At 38.7% G+C, this 18016-nt stretch overlaps 1 non-coding gene across 1 annotated transcript; it reads right to left on the bottom strand.

Moving 5' to 3' along the window:
* Positions 1-1086: 1086 nt before the first annotated feature.
* LOC136283210 (small nucleolar RNA R12) lies at positions 1087-1165 on the bottom strand. The gene has a single exon (XR_010718633.1). It is a non-coding gene; the product is annotated as a small nucleolar RNA R12 (small nucleolar RNA).
* Between the last annotated feature and the right edge of the window lie 16851 nt (positions 1166-18016).

The following is an 18016-nucleotide window of genomic DNA, read 5'->3' as shown; positions in this document are numbered from 1 at the left end:
CGTTGTAACAGCAGATGTGGACCTTATACGTCATTTGTTCAACTTCTTGCGTTACTTTTTAAATCAGCTTCCCAATTCAAGCTCGCATCTCCAAATGAATCTGCTTCCTTGCTGACGGAAGCCAAAGCGAGGAGTGATTATGATGTCATAGAAGGTAAGGAAACAATCCGGTGCTGACGTCACTGATCAGCTGATTGTTATGGCGGGAAATTGAGTATAATTGAATAATAACCCAAACTCTCTCCTAATTGAGCAGCTCTGCGATCAATCTGCTTCTTTATTTCATTAACGAGCTCAAAACGATTTCCCTCAATTTCTTAATCTGCTTCCTCACATGACACTTTCGACATGGATATCGTAGCAATTCACAGGACACGTAATAAATGAACCTAGTCATAACCAATCAATGAACCTAGTCAATGAACCATATCATCATTACCATATCAATATGGCGGACGGTCACGTTTTTAGAGCTCTTAGATGCTGGATCATTCTGCTTTATTTCTACGTTTGTTTCTCTGGTGCACTCCTTCCCAAGGCTAATCCTGACCTCGATATATCTGGTGATACTCTTCTCTTCATTTCTCACGGTCTGACGACAGTGAGAATTCAACCTTTTAACCATCGGTCACCGAGCTCGCAACATGCAAAGAATCTCCAGTTGCCGAATTCAAGACTTCTACTCCTTGGATGCCGTTTTGCGATTAATTCCTCTCTTTCCTTACTACTCATTCGTCTCGCAAATGATGTTGAACTTCAACCTGGTCCTGTTGGCTCCTCTAGTTCACATGACATCCTGTCTGATCTTCGGGATTTGTCAACGAAAAATGGGCTTACAATTATTCATCAAAATATCAGAGGCCTCGTGGCGAACAGGGATAGTCTATGCCAAATGATCGATGATTCCAAGCATATAGACATCATATCCCTCAGTGAGACTCATCTATCGGACAGTGAAGAGGCTCAAGTTCAACTGGATGGCTATACGTTCATTAATAGACCAAGGAAAACAGGCAAAGGTGGAGGTGTGGGAGTTTATATCTCCTCTTCTGTCCCCTTTCATAGAAGACTAGACCTGGAACGCGATGGGATCGAATGTATCTGGATAGAAATTTTATTTCCAAAATCTAAGGGTATCCTTATTGGTTTTATTTATCGCCCCCCGAGTTCTTCAAAGCATCTTTGTGCAGATTTTGAAAATAAACTGGAGTCGATGCTTTCTGCTGTATCATCTGAAAACAAAGAATGCATTTTGACAGGCGATATCAACTGCAACTATTTGGTAAGCTCAGACAACAAAGAACTGAAGGCAATGCTATTGTCTTTTGGCCTTAAACAGCTAATCAAGGATCCCACGAGGGTAACGCAAGATTCAAAAACACTGATAGATGTGATTTACACAAATCGCCCTCAGAATGTTTATAGTGTTAAAGTCATTCCCGCCGGCTTAAGTGACCATGATATGATTGGTTGTGTCCGGAAGCTGCATAACCATAAATTCCAGCCAAGAACCATCACCTGTCGAAACTATGCTAATTATGATCCTATATCCTTTTGCAATGATTTACGGTCCAATAGTTTCACACCTGTCTTTAAATCCTCCTGCGTTAATGAAGCATGGTCTTTTTTGAAAGCCATTCTGAAAGAATGTATTGATAAGCATGCGCCAGCTATAAAGAAGAGGATCAAAGGGAAACTCAGCCCATGGCTTACACAGAAGGTAAAGCAAGAAATGAATACCAAAGATCAGCTTTTGAGAAAAGCGAGAAAGACAAATCGTGAAATTGACTGGTCTTCGTACAAGCGCCAACGAAACAAAGTTAACGGTATGGTAAAAAATTGCAAAAGCAGGTATCACCGTGAACTCTTAGAGGAGACTGTGGGTTCACCTAACAAATTTTGGTCAGCTATTAAAAAACTATACCCTACAAAGTCTACAAATGAACCAGGAGCAGCTTTTCTCGTTAATGAAGCAGTAGAAACCGACAAAGAGGTTATTGCAAATTTGTTCTGCAAATTCTTCACTGATGTTGCGCGATCTCTAAAAAGAAAGATCTTCCCTCTTTGCAATTTTGTCTGGAAAAGGCCCCTTACAATAGACACCCAGCAGCCGCTAGAGAACTTTGAGTTTAGATCAGTCTCGGAAAAGGTTGTCTTTAATGCATTAAAGAGCCTTAAGAGAAATAAGTCCTCTGGCCTTGACAACTTTCCTTCTGGAATGTTAAAGGACTCTGCTGATATAATAGCCAAGCCTCTCACGCATATAATTAACCTGTCTCTCGCAACAGGGTCTGTACCTACTGACTGGAAAGCGGCTAAAATTGTACCACTTTTTAAATCTGGTTCAATGGCCGAAATCGACAATTATAGGCCTATTTCAATACTTCCTTCAATGTCAAAGATCCTGGAGAAAGTGGTATTTAAGCAGCTGATGGCTCATTTTGAACAGAATGGTCTACTTTCTCATTTTCAGTACGGCTTCCGTCGCATGCGCTCTACTGAACTGGCCGTTACTCATCTTACCGATGTTATCAGAAGAGAAGGTGAGAATGGTAACCTGACAGGCTGTGTTTTCATCGATCTATCCAAGGCGTTTGACACCATCAGTCACTCTGGCCTCCTGAGCAAGCTTTCAACTTACGGAGTTCGTGGAACAGAACTCGCATGGTTCACTGATTACCTTTTCTGCAGATCACAAGTTGTCCAATATAAAGGCGTGCTATCAGAACCTCAACCCATTCTCACAGGTGTTCCTCAGGGAAGTATCCTGGGTCCTATCTTATTCATTATCTTTTTCAACGATGTATATAAACCGCTTCAACACTCGAAGATTATCACTTATGCCGACGATTCAGTCATCTATACCTCTTCTAAAGATATTGATACTATACAGAGAAGCCTTAGCGAGGATATGAATAACCTGTGCGAGTGGTTTAAAGACAACGAACTGATCATTAACCTAAAAAAGGACAAGACGGAGTCTATGTTATTTGGAACAGCTAAAAGAATCAACCTTCAAGACAAGGAACTTAAACTTTCTGCTAATGGGTCACTCATCAATAATACCTCTACCTATAAGTACTTAGGTGTTCACCTTGACTCATCACTAAACCTCGCATCACATTTTGACCGAATCTATAAAAAAGCTGCAACCAGAATCAATCTCTTGCGATCAATTCGTCCTTTGATCGACCAAAAGTGTGCAGAATCGATCTATAACACTATGATCGCACCTATCTTTACCTATTGCGGAACACTTGGTCTTAGCTTTCCGGATTACCGAAAGGAAATGATAAAGAACATCGAACGACGAGGCTTTAAAGTTATCGGCAATAGTTCTTTTAATCCCCCATCCGTGAACAATTTGATCAAGCGTAAAAGCTGTCTGTTTGTTTTCGACTGTCTCCTGAATAATGTTTGCACACCCTTTAAGAACTACTTCGAAAGGCTGGTTCATTCTAAGGCCACTAGGAATAACGGTATATCAGTGAAATTACCCAAAGTTCGTTTAGAATTTGGTAAAAAGAGCTTCTATTACCAAGGAGCAAAGACTTTCAACAACCTGCCTGCTGAACTAAGGTCGTTAGATTCGAGACTGAAATTTAAGAACAAATTGCGAGATTATTTTAGTTAAATTCTATCTAAACGTGGTTATAGGTATCCTTTTCAGAGTATTTTTATTTAATTTTTAATTTTTTTTCATTTTATTGTATGCTTTTCTAGACCTTAAGATCAATGATTATATCTTGTTAAATTTTATTTTATTTATTTATTTATTATTTTTGACAGGACCCCAAGGACAACAGTGTTACACACTGATGGGTTTTTCAATCCTGTATAAAAATTCGTTATTATTATTATTATTATTATTATTAGTATTGGCCTGTTTCTGTGACTCACTAGTAGATCACAAAAACCACGATTAAAATGGCATCATAGACACAAAAATTCACATAATACGACCGTTCAACTGCAAACTCCAATTGGTTCACGTAATAATCGTATCCGCTACTTGGTAAAGTTTATAAGCTCAAGCCAGTGTATGTGCGCGCGCTTTGGCATATCGTTTCACTGCGCCTGCCACACCAGTTCAGTCGTCTTCTTTACGGTCCCTATCGGCACGTCTCTGCTACGCTCTAAGAGTCTTAATAAGCATGGAGTGACAAACAGAAAAAAACTAAAATCCGAATAAACTAAGCCAGTCAAGTAACTCAATTATTCTTAGTAATTTGAAAGTTACCTGCCAGGCACAACCTCATGACTTATCAAGTGTGGGAGCTTTTATAGTTTGCCAGGCGATTGTTGATATGCACATGTTTGTGCCAACTTTTTTTCCATTTGCTCGATTTTACTAAAACTGATGATATTAAAAAACTAGATCCAAAATAACCCCATCTTCTCAATGTACAGCAGTGAACAACTGAGAACAGGATCAAGTCTAGACAGCTTCTTTAATTTTGACGGGACCAAAAAAAATCTCTAACCAGTGGTATGATTCGAGAAGGATGCCTGTGCGCGCATTGCATGCACATTCCCTAGCCTCAATTTGAATAACAACAGTTTGAGCAAAGTAGTCGATACACACGAGATTATTTCAGCTTGGTTGTTACTGCAGTATGAGCATTAGCATATTTTTCTTAGTAGTTTTTTTCTTTGTTTTCGTTGTATGCACGAGCTACCAAGCGTTAGGTCACAAGGGACTCTTATACAGTTAAACATCCTCATTATGCGCATTTTCACCTTGCCACGTTTAGTTTTAGTTTAGTTAGCGTCCATGTTCAAGTTGTGTCGTTTCTTATCTACTAAAAACACCGATAAGGTTTGTATATTTTGCTTCTAGATTTTGTACCTTTGGCATTTGCATTCTATTGTATCTGCAACATTTGTTCTTTTTTCTTAACTGTAGAACCTACTCTTGAGTAAACGACCTTTTCTTTTTGATCCTGACTAAGATTGAGTGTATCGTCGGTGAATTGTTCAAGAATCGAGTGAAATTTGTGTCCGCGAATTCGTTTGTGTGCGGATCTTTTCCAAGCTTGGGTACTTTTCTGAACAGGTTCCCATTGCACATAATAGGGAGAGAGAACAGTGTGTTTCCTTATTTCACATCGTTTCCCATGAATTTATCAAAGGAAGGCCAGAGAGCAAAGGAGGGAAAAGTACTTACTTGTACGCACACACTGCTGCTGAGGAAAACTTCCGAGAAAGGAACAGAAAAATGAAAATTATCAACAGTTGCTGCAAATTCAAGGTCAGATGAGTTTACCATTGGTGTGATACTTTCCACAAAAAACGATCGACTAGAACGGCTTTGGAATAACTCACAAAATCTCAAAGATCATACTCCCACTGGATAAGGCACAAAAATTAACTATTTTCGATTTTTGGCATGTAGCATTTCAACATTCAGTCACCGCATGAACGCTCCGCAAGATTTTTTCAATCAGAGTCTACGGAAAGGTGTGTTTTCGTAATTGAATGGGAGTAATCGTCAATCTTTTGACTGTCAGACATTTTAAATAATAATCTACACAGGTTTCTCTTCGCTGTTCACTTTTAAATGGCAGGGAAATTGACCACGAGTAAATTCAAATAAGTGTTAAAAAATTTTTAAAGTTTCGTTAATTAAAATGTGTTCTCTTTAATGTGCGCGCCTGAAAATCTTTAGAATCTACAACACAATTTATGAATTGAGATCAACGCTATGACTAGAAGTAAAGAGCGAAGTAGCGAGCTAGTTAAGAGAAAGACATTGCAAAACTGGTTAAAAAGGAACTCAAAATGACAGGACCTTTTGATGTGTTATTTTTTTAAGGATAACAGTGAATAAGGCTTTCTTCCCTCGCAAGCCGTTATGTTGGCGTGCTGTCAACTTGTCTATTAAGCGCCCGAGAGGAAAAACAACCTTTAGGAAATTGTCTTCGACAAGAGGTAAGATTTATCAAAACTTGCATGAAACGCATCAGTCTAAACAGCACGAGGCCAAAACAACTTGTGATTGTTGGTTATTACAACAACACGCTCTACTTCTTGTTGATTAAGTAGTGGTAACAGTAATTCATCTCGTCCAATTCGGTCTGAAATCATTCGAGTACAAAATCGGACTTACGGTGGATGGGGAACGGTAGCAATTTGACGCCCGAAGAAGAACCCAGTCCGCATGCAGTTTCCTGGAAAAAATAGATCAAGGATCACCGGATCACCGGATCACCGGATCAAGGATCAGTTCAAAATGAATCAAGTAAATTAATAGGCATGATTAATTGCTCATCTGCGTGACTCAGTCAAGATCTCCTGTATGCTAAAGCGAAAATAAGAGAAAATACTGAAAACTAAAAAAAAGCCATACCACTTTGTGGAAGTGTCAATTTTCGCCTACCGACTATTAGGACTGCTATTGATTTAATTTGATTTATTTAATTTATTGGATTCATTTTGAACTGATCCTTGATCCGTGATCTTTGATCCGGTTTTCCTTGATCCGGTGATCCTTGATCGAATGTTTCCAAGAAACCGTCTCCAGTCCCCTGTTCTCCCGGGCGCTCGCCCCCCTGTTCCCCTGCACTAATGTAGAAGAAATACTTTCAGGAGACCAAAAGATTTGATCCGGTAAATTGGCCGCACAAAAGCTGACAAGGGATAACGATTTACGCCTATACTACGGAAGATTATATGGAAGATTTTACGCCAGTAACTAACGGCATAATTTCTTCCAGTCGGTAATCTTTATATATACGATTTTAACTAGTAACTAACGGCGTAATTTCTTCCAGTCGGTATTCTTTATCTGGAAGATTTTACGCCAGTAACTAACGGCGTAATTTCTTCCAGTCGGTAATCTTTATATGGAAGATTTTACGCCAGTAACTTACGGCGTTATTTCTTCCAGTCGGTATTATTTATATGAAAGATTTTACGCCACTAACTAACGGCGTAATTTCTTCCAGTCGGTATTCTTTATATACGGCGTAATTTCTTCCAGTCGATATTATTTATATGGAAGATTATACGCCATGATTAATGGCGTAATTTCTCCCAGTCGGTATTATTTATATGGAAGATTATACGCCATGATTAATGGCGTAATTTCTCCCAGTCGGTAGTCTTTATATGGAAGATTTTACGCCAGTAACTAACGGCGTAATTTCTTCCAGTCGGTTGTGTTCATAGGGAAGATTTCACGCCAGTAACTAACGGCGTAATTTCTTCCAGTCGGTATTATTCATATGGAAGATTTTACTCCAGGAACTAACGGCGTAATTTTTGCCAGTCGGTAGTCTTTATATGTAAGATTTTACGCCAGTAACTAACGGCGTAATTTCCTCCAGTAGGTGATAAACATAATGTAACATTTTACGCCAGTAACTAACAGCGTAATTTCTTCCAGTCGGTATATTATATACTGTAAGATTTTACGCCGTTAGTTAACGGCTTTAAATCTAACATATATACACCGACGAAGATAGTGACGTAAAATCGTACAGTCTATAGACTGTGTTAATCACATATTACGCCGTTGTCTAACTACCAGAGTCGAAAGCCCTTCCTTTTGTTGAAATTGGAAGCAGTTTGCTTGTCCTCTTGACTCGATGATAGTGGAGAAAGGAGATGTATCCTCTTCAGAGATGCTTCGGCAAGGATGACGGCTGAAGACTTAAGCTTACAATTACGTTTCTATGATGTTTCAATTCTATAGCGGCAAGTGTCGCAAACTGCACGCAGAGGACCATCGTCTGGTAGAACCTTTTGATTGAAAACTTCTTCAAATATTTTCATATACTCGCCATTAATATTTCTTTTTCTCTTAATGTTGATGAAAACGAAAGAGCATATTCGACAACGGTCTTAAACATTTTCACTCGGATTATTCATAATCGTAAAAAACCCTGAACCTTCCCTAAACAACTAGTCGAAGGAGATTAGATTTTGGCGTTCACAGAAAGCTGCGTAAGCGCCAGTTGCTCGACATACCTACATGGCCCGTGCGACGAAATAACTTCACGGGACTGGCAAAGTTTCAGTCACAGCAAATTATACGAGAAATCTAGAAAGATTTAAGCTTATATCTCGTTTAACGTTTAAAGCGATATATCTACGTCTGCAACCATTTTGTTTTATACGAACCTCGCAAACTTTTAAACACGTTCGCTTGTGATAACTGCGAAATTATTCAGTATAATTTCCGGAAAGATTTTTGCGGACAATCTGATCGATTTCTCTTACACTGTGTGCTGAGACCGAAATTTTTCACCTGGAGCAAAGCTTCGTCGCACGGCCCAAACAAACATGGGGAGCAACTGAGCTCCTAGTACATCTCCGTGTTAAAGCGAGAGCAAGGGCTGTGTATGGCTTTGTGTTACATCGAATGTGAGTGTGACTCCACTACAGTGTCATAAATACGATATGAATCTAATAAGTTGAATGTCCACACATATTTCAAGACAACATTCAGCGAAGTCTTTAAGAATAAATAGATAACTTCCAACTTGACTACTAGCCAGAACAATTGTAGCCTTGCAGAAGTTCCTGATCACGTTCTTTAATCCCCATCGGAAAGTGTCCTTTCCGCATGTAGATTTTTCTACCGTTATACACAATCTTGCCTTATATGGATTAGTCGCGTGAGAGTACGATTACTTCTATCTCCTAAAGCACGATTGTTTTCCGAGGAGACGAGTGAAGATCGTCAAGGCACTGAAATGGCTTTTAGTGCTTTCCCTTTACTCAAGATCATGGTGCGCGTGGTTGTTGTATTTCAGTCAGCAAGCAAGTTGGCGGATAGCCATGACCAGGTGAATCCGTGTACCTTTGTGCCAACCGATTTTCAATTGTATAGGAAAATGAAACTCAAATTTTATTTTCGTTTTTCGGTTTTCGTTTTTCTTGCAGTAAAAAAACGAAATTGAACTTCCATTTTCGTTTTTTATTTTCCCCGTCGGGAAGGAAACGGAATTCGAATTCACTTAATGTTCTCCATTTTTATAATATAGCTCACGGAATTCTATCTTGTTACAAGGTGCCTGCATTTAGTTCACAGACAAAATATGGAAACTTCAGCTAAAATATTTTTCCTACAAGCGTGATCAGAGGAGAGCCTTCTCTTCGACCTTAATTTGCATATCAAAACTCACCAATTTGAACGAAAGAATTCTCAAAATACAGGCGTTAATCGGGCTAAAAAAGCATATCAGTGTATAGTATATACACCAACGAAGTCACCGATTATCTCAAACCCACGGGTATATCTTTAGCTTTCATCCACCAACATCTTAAAAACAACACAAATCCAGGTGTTTTCCAAATTGCGCTCGTGTCAGTGATTATTTGCATAATTCTAAAACTCGACGAAGATCTCCTTTTGATCGTTCAAACTTCGTTTGTTTATTCTTCTACGTTGGGGATTTCAGGTTTTCTTAACAACTGAAAGGAGAATAGATGCCGAGTTGTCCTAAAACGTTGCGTAAACTACGCACAGTGTGGAGAAGATCAAAATTAAAGACCAGAGTTTGACACTCTAATCATTACAGACATATCGCGTTGCTTAAAAGGATGCACAAACAAGTTGAAATAGGTTACAGTGTTCTTCACAAAACAGTCCTTCACCACTCACCCAGACGGTCAAACTACACTATTACATGTTACCCCCAGGTTCAAATCATTTACTGTATTAGCTCTTTTGTGTTTACGTGTTTTACTAAACAGACATTCAGTAGATTCCCTCGAATTAAGGAGAGTTTTTCGAGGCAGAAAATCTGAGACTGCATGTCACGATACAATTTCTTTGAGTTGCAAGAATTTTGCTACTCTAAAAAGTGTGCTCTTGTAAACCTAGCCTATATTACTAAAAAGGGGCTGTGTTATATATCTGCATTTAAGGAAGTTACCTCCGCCGCTCTTGTAACAAAGATACGGAAAACGCCAAATATTCCTCAGGCCGACAGCATAACCGATACATGACGCTATGAAATCTTTTTTCGAAGTCTATTTTTCGCGCTCTTCATGATCATGGCTCGCATCGGAGCTTTCGCCCACCGTTGTAACAGCAGATGTGGACCTTATACGTCATTTGTTCAACTTCTTGCGTTACTTTTTAAATCAGCTTCCCAATTCAAGCTCGCATCTCCAAATGAATCTGCTTCCTTGCTGACGGAAGCCAAAGCGAGGAGTGATTATGATGTCATAGAAGGTAAGGAAACAATCCGGTGCTGACGTCATTTATCAGCTGATTGTTATGGCGGGAAATTGAGTATAATTGAATAATAACCCAAACTCTCTCCTAATTGAGCAGCTCTGCGATCAATCTGCTTCTTTATTTCATTAACGAGCTCAAACCGATTTCCTTTAATTTCTTAATCTGCTTCCTCACACGACACTTTCGACATGGATATCGTAGCAATTCACAGGACACGTCATAAATGAACCTAGTATTGGCCTGTTTCTGTGACTCATCAGTAGATCGCAAAAACCACGATTAAAATGGCATCATAAACACAAAAATTCACATAATACGACCGTTCAACTGCAAACTCCAATTGGCTCACGTAATAATCGTATCCGCCACTTGGTAAAGTTTAGAAGCTCAAGCCAGTGTATGTGCGCGCGCTTTGGCATATCGTTTCACTGCGCCTGCCACACCAGTTCAGTCGTCTTCTTTACGGTCCCTATCGGCACGTCTCTGCTACGCTCTAAGAGTCTTAATAAGCATGGAGTGACAAACAGAAAAAAAGCTAAAATCCGAATAAACTAAGCCAGTCAAATAATTCAATTATTCTTAGTAATTTGAAAGTGACCTGCCAGGCACAACCTCATGACTTATCGAGTGTTGGAGCTTTTATGCTTTGCTAGGCGATTGTTAATATACACGTGTTAGTGATTGAACTTTTGTTCCATTCGCACGATTTTACTAAAACTGATGATATTAAAAAACTAGATCCAAAATAACCCCATCTTTTCAATTTACAGCAGTTAACAACTGAGAACAGGATAAAGTCTAAACGGCTTCTTTGACGTGACTTAAATAATCTGTAACCAGTGGTATGATTTGAGAATGATGCCTGTGCACGCATTGCACGCACATTTCCTGGCCTCCATTTGAATAACAACAGTTCGAGCAAAGTAGTCGATACACACGATATTATCTCAGCTTGGTTGTTACTGCGGTATGTGCATTAGCATCTTTTTTCTTGGTAGTTTTTTCTTTGTTTTTGTTGTATGCACGAGCTACCGAGCGTTAGGTCACAAGGGACTCTTATACAGTTAAACATCCTCATTATGCACATTTTGTACCTTGCACGTTTAGCTTTAGTTCAATTAGTGTCCATGTTCAATTTGTGCCGTTTCTTGTATACGAAAAACACCGATAAGGTTTGTATGTTTTGCTTCTAGATTTTGTACCTTTGGCATTTGTATTCTATTGTATCTGCAACATTTGTTCTTTTTTCTTAACTGTAGAACCGACTCTTGAGAAAACGACTTTTTCTTTTTGAACCTGACTAAGACTGAGTGTATCGTTGGTGAACTGTTCAAGAATAGAGTGAATTTGTGTCCGCGAATTCGTTTGTGTGCGGATCTTATCCAACCTCGGGTACTTTTCTGAACAGGTTCCCATTGTACATAATAAGGAGAGAGAACAGTGTGTTTCCTTATTTCACATCGTTTCCCATGAATTTATCAAAGGAAAGCCAGAGAGCAAAGGAAGTAAAAGTACTTATTTGTACGCACACACTGCTGCTGAGGAAAACTTTCGAGAAAGGAACAGAAAAATGAAAATTATCAACAGTTGCTGCCAATTCTAACCAGGTGAGTTTACCATGGTGTGATACTTGTTTCCACAAAAAACGATCGACTAAAACGGCTTTAGAATAACTCACAAAATCTTGAAATTACACCCTCACGAGGTAAGACAAAAATTAACTATTTCCGATTTTTTGGCATGTAGCATTTCAACATTCAGTCACCGCATGAACGCTCCACAGGATTTTTTTTCAATCACAGCCCACGGAAAGGTCTGTTTTCGTAGTTAAATAGGAGTAATCGTCAATCTTTAGACTTCATAATATACACAGGTTTCTCTCCTCTGTTCACTTTTAAATGGCAAGGAAATTGACTATGAGTAAATTCAAATGTGTCAAAAAATTTAAAAAGTTGTGATAACTAAGATGTTTGTTCCTTTTAATGCAACTGAAAATCTTTTCTTTCTTCCGCCGTTAAACTGACGTTGAATGAGGCAATTTCGCTGAATTCGAGGGAACTATTGCAGATTCCATTTACTGAATTTCTTTAGAATCCACAACGCAATTTACGGACTGAGATCAACGCTATGACTAGTTGTAAAGAGGGAAGTAACGAGCACGTTAAGAGAAAGACACTGTAAAACTGGGTATAAAGGAACTCAAAATGACATGACCTTTTGAATGTGTTATTTTTTAAAGGATTACAATGAATATGACATTCTTCCCTGCCAAGCCATTACGTTTGCGTTTACATAACCTTCAGGAAATTGACAAGATAAGAGGTAAGGTCCTTTGGGCCTGTCTACATGGAGGTAAATACACATATGTATTTATTCATGAAAGTGTCACGCGTTGTGTTACGCGGTGTTTGGTTTCGCGAGGAACCGTTGACTAAATACGTTATACAGAATAGTTTGGGAAATCAAATATGGTCGATTTACAGTGGTAAATATTCCGAAATGTGAACATTTTACACTCCTTGTGTGTCCGTTGCGGTTTCTGGCGATTTCTGCGATGAGACGGCTAGGAAATGTACAAAGTTTTAAAACGTACATTTTTCGCTTTTTGCCATGAACGCGACCCTGGTTAGGCGGGCTACCCCACTTTGACACGTTTACATGGCAAATTGTCAACCCTCAGGGCCTGTTTACATGGAGGTGGGGGACCCCAGGAAGGTGGGGTAACCAGCTTAGCCGTGGTCGAAAAATAAAACGCGTTTACATGCAATCTTACAACCACGAGGTGCTGGGGTTAGGTTTCTTGAGGTTGTTGTTGTGCTTGCAATTAAGTAGTTTGAGCAGAGGCGTCCCAAGCTCACATCTCGAAAAAGACGAAAGGTTAATTCTCGGACACATACGTATTTATTCATGAAAGCGTCACGCGTTGTGTTACGCGAGGAACCGTTGACTTAATGAGTTATACGCAATAATTTGGGAAACCAAATATAGTTGGTTTACAACAGTAAATATTCCGAAATGTGAACATTTTACACTCCTTGTGTGTCCGTTGCGGTTTCTGGCGATTTCTGCCATGAGATGGCTAGGAAATGTACAAAGTTTTAAAACATATATGTTCCGCTTTGGAGCTTTTTGCAATGAACGCGACCCCGGCTAGGCGGGTTACCCCATCTTGACACGTTTACATGGCAAATTGTCACCCCGGCTGACCGGGATACCCTACCTGGCAGACCTGGCAGACCGGGCAACCCGCCAAGGCGGGTCACCCCACCTATTATGTAAACGTGATCAATACAAAATAAGAAATTAGATAAAATAAGAAATTAGGCGGGTTACCCCACCTAGGTGGGTTAAATAGGCCCTTAGGTTTATCAAAACTCGCAGGAAACGTATCAGTCTAAACAGCACGAGGCCAAAACCAACTTGTGATTGTCGGTTATTACAACAACACGCTCTTCTTCTTGTTGATTAAGTAGTGGTAACAGTAATTCATCTCGTCCAATTCGGTGTATTGGGAACGGTAGCGATTTGACGCCAAAACAAGAACCCAGTCCGCATGCTCCTAGTTTGACTGACCGACTCGATCTAAGATGGCGGAATGTCGGAGCCGACCATGATTCCACGGTATTCAGCTATCATTTCGCCTCCTTCCAACTTTGAATGTGTTTGTAAATCAACACCATAGTTTCATTTAGTATATAACAAGTGCATTGGATCTTTTAAAGTTCTGTTACCGATAAATTCAACGATCGAGCGAAACAGCTGACAGACCTGAATAGCAGACCCGGCAGACCGTCGATGTGATAGAAAAGACCGTGTTGTATACAATCGAGCCTAAGGCTGTTACAGAGCCAACCTCAGTGACATGTATGTAGCTTGCATTTGAATTTTGGATAATAACAATTTAATGGATATATTTTAATTTAATACTTTTACTTCTCATTTTTACACAGTTGTTAACTCGTTATAGCTGGCATTTGTCATTTGCTAGTTTGAGTCCAATTTGTGATTGGAGCATTACCCCTTGCAGGGATGTCAGTAATTGTTCAAGAAGACAGGGAAATGAAAAAACTAGCTGGGGGTTTAAGAATCTGCTTGGGGAAGAAGTGGGAAGGGGTAGGAATGGAGATTAAGGGAACAAAAAACCTCGCTGTAGATAAGCACGACAAATCTTGAAAAGGTTTTGACAATCAATCATAATTTTATTCTGACAATACAGTTTAGGCTGAGATTGACAACACTCTCAGCCCGTTCATTGTGGAATTCCAGAACAATTACATCCACTCACACAAAAGAGCTTGCGTGACTTGTGAGTGACTAATAATGGCGTGACCCACAAATGGAAAGTAACAGTTTGACTAATAAGAGAATACTGGAAACAAATCAAACAGGCCAAAAACAGTGCTGCAAACATTTTGGAAGCCTGAACTGGTTCTCTTTTTTTCTTCATCAATTTCTCAAAGCAAAGCTTTTAAGAAATTAATGAAAAGCTTACAAGAAATTACTGAAAGAAAACTGTCTACACTGATGTGCATTAGGTAGTCTGGCAGGATTTTTGTAAGACAAAGCCTTGCACTAACTGAGACCAAATTCATTCAAGCTGTGCCGGCCAAGAAATTTTTGTTGACATGTGATTTATCAGAGAGAGAAAGACCAGTGGTTAACACTTGGTACCATTTGCGAAATTGAAGGATTTCACTGATCTCAGGCAGAAATTCTCAGCTTGCTTGCTGCATGCCTTTTGAAAAAAAATTAGGCGAGATTTGTTTTCGATTTTGGTTTGATCTAAGAGATAATATAGTGTCTTGCAATATTTTATGATGTTATTGCATGTTAAAATTTTTTTTTAACAAACTTGTTTGAATAAAGATTTGATTAATTGTATCCCAATAAAGGTTGTTTGGGTTAGACCAGAGTATTGCAAACTGATGTCAGTGTGAGAAATGATTTATGTGCACTTATCTTTCCATCTGTGCACCTGACTTGTTAGTAACACACAAAATGTAACAAAAAGCAGCAACCATATGCAGAAGAGTTGTCTCTTAATTCAGATTGGGGCCACAAATTTAGTTATTCTGCTATAATCAACTAGCATGAGGTGATATTAATACTCAAACAGTAATTTCCCAAACTGGCAATTTTTTTCAATGTTTGTGAAGTGGAAAATGTTAGCATAATGCAGTTAATCTGATAATCAGTGGACCAATAACAGTATAATTAAAGAATAATCATCCTCAGGCTGTGACAATGTTGTCATATAATACCCATGTATAAGAAGAATATTCCCTTCACTTTTTGCCAATAATTGTTAAATATTTGGTTTGTTGCATTACGATTATATGGCATTTTTGTCCCTGTTTGCCCATAAAAATACCCATATTGGGTATTTATTCTCAGATAGGCTGCAAAGAAATAGCATAAAAGTTAGGGGTGGGGCTTAAATGCAGGTACAAGCATTTTGGCACCAAGTCTCTTGCCTCCAAACAATAAACCTTTAAAAATATTAATTGTGACTGCAAGTTTCTTTTCAGAGATGTGGCTTATTAATGGGTAAATACAGTAAATCTCACGATGAGCCTTCTTCATGGTTGGCTTAACTGTAGCTCTGTTACTTTCAGAAAAACTCTGAGCAAAACTGGCCAGCCTTGATTTGAGCACTAGCAGTAGGTTATCTGTTAAAAGGTGAATCAAAAATTGAAAAAGTAGATCTGATTGCTATGAATGGATGGATGCAACATGGATACACCATCTCTTACATCCATGAAGCAAGATGCTGGAAGTTTCGTCCATGTGAGAATTAACTGCCCTGTTAACTGTGCAGAGGTGTTCATAGACTCAAAGGACAAACTCTCAACTACGGGACACTTGTATACTGTTCTTCAAATAACTTAACACTTAATAGACATACCAAAACACTCACTAATAAGCACAAAATGCCATTCAAATTATGCAAAGAGAAAAAATCTGCTCAACTTCATAATGCAGATACTTTGATATAACAGTCAGGACAATTTTTCTAACATTTTCCATCTGGTTAACAGCACATGTCAATTAGGTTGTAGAGTAATTGATCTATTTAACTTTTTTTGCTGTGTAGACCTAGAATGACACTGAGCAACTCAGAACATTTCATCAAAATTAAAGATCCACATCAACAGTGGACAGAAACTAGGCTTTGAATGTCAAATTTACAATCACTTGGCAAATCAAGAGGAACACTAAGATGATGTAATTGGAGAGGTTTGTTTGTTTTAATGAATATGTTTGTTAATTTTTTATTTTGTAACACACTTGGCTTTTATAATAATGGCTGGTTAGTTATAGTCCCTGCTGGCAGTTTCTTGCCACTACTGCCTGTAGTCTCCTATAAGTTAAATGTAAATAACACAAATGTGAAGCAAAATCTAGTTGTGGGGATCTGAACTGGGTTTCAACCTCTAATGCTTTGTTTTCAGCAAACCTACTATTGGTGACAAAATTGTTGACACATCGACCATTTAACCCCCTATTCCTTCAACTTTATCTTTCTTTTGCCTTTGTTAGTTAATCTGTTCACCCACTACTTCTCAAAACAATGTTGTACAGTGTTTCCATGAACCTTTAGCTACAGACAGGCAACATTTAATGAGGAGTAGGGGGTCTTGTCAATGATTTGGAGTGTGGTAGAGACAGGAGTGTTATTCTACACTTGTATTGGACTCTTCAAATAAGTTTCAACTCATTTTGATGCTGATTGTAACATGGATTTGCATTAACTCTCTCTTGTATCAAACATTTATCTTGGTGGTATTCTCCAGCCCATCAACAAAAGGCTTATCAACAGAATGCAAGAGATGAAAAGACACTGTATTAAGCAGTTTGTAAAAAGGGATATATTTTCAGGCCAAACTCCACCACCACCACCAACGAATAGGTACTACTAGCCAACAAACCCACATATCCCAGGCATCTATGGAGATGTGGTCCAAAGTTGACCAGGAAAACCTAAAAATGATAATACAGCTTCAGTGTTAGGAGCATCCTCAAGTTTTATTTCAGACCATGTGCTCTATCATTGTCAACAAGAAGTTCTATTGCTCAAAGAACACAAAAGGAACACAGAAGGAACACAAAAGGAACACAAAAGCTGAAACTGTGTTGTTTACACACCAAACAAACTGGCAGAATTAGCTTTCAATCAATTTGGATGCCATTTAAAAGACCATGAGATTTGACTTGCTGCTATTCTTTCCAGTTGCTAAAACCAACATAAACTGTATAGGGTTGGGCTCTTTCATCATTCAAAGTGAAACAACAGCTGCAATATGTACAAGAACTGTTAACAATCTTCCATGATTAGGATGATTCTTGGAAACCCTGATATTTTTTGACAGACTTTTGCCAAGAGAAAATAAATGCAAGAAAGCAAACATTCACAGGTAGGGAATAAATAATAAAAATTGAAAATGCAATTTCTTGTGAAAACAACAGCAGTCATTTTGAGGTTGGTTAATCCATGCACCTGTATGGTTTTGTAGATTTGAATTCTAGATGTATTATTTTTACACCTCTTATAACTACGCTAAAAACTTACACAAGTCTAAATAAATGGCATCCTTATATGCTTTCTCAAATCCAGTGTACTACAAATGGACCCTACACACCTGTGACTTTCTCTGTCAGCACCACTGGTGGGAGAGGTGGCTGAGGAAGACTAAAAATGGAGGTTTTGACTTTGCTTTGTGCTGTTGCCAAATCAACATCAAAGGATTAATTTCAGAAAAGTGTGGCTTCCCTACAAGCTAATAGCCTCTGGATGGCAAATCCAAAGCTTATGAACTGGTTTGA

Source organism: Pocillopora verrucosa, chromosome 8, assembly GCF_036669915.1.
Source record: "Pocillopora verrucosa isolate sample1 chromosome 8, ASM3666991v2, whole genome shotgun sequence".
Lineage (NCBI taxonomy): Eukaryota > Metazoa > Cnidaria > Anthozoa > Scleractinia > Pocilloporidae > Pocillopora > Pocillopora verrucosa.
The sequence above is the reverse complement of the archived record's forward strand: the minus strand, read 5'-3'. Positions and strand labels throughout refer to the sequence as shown.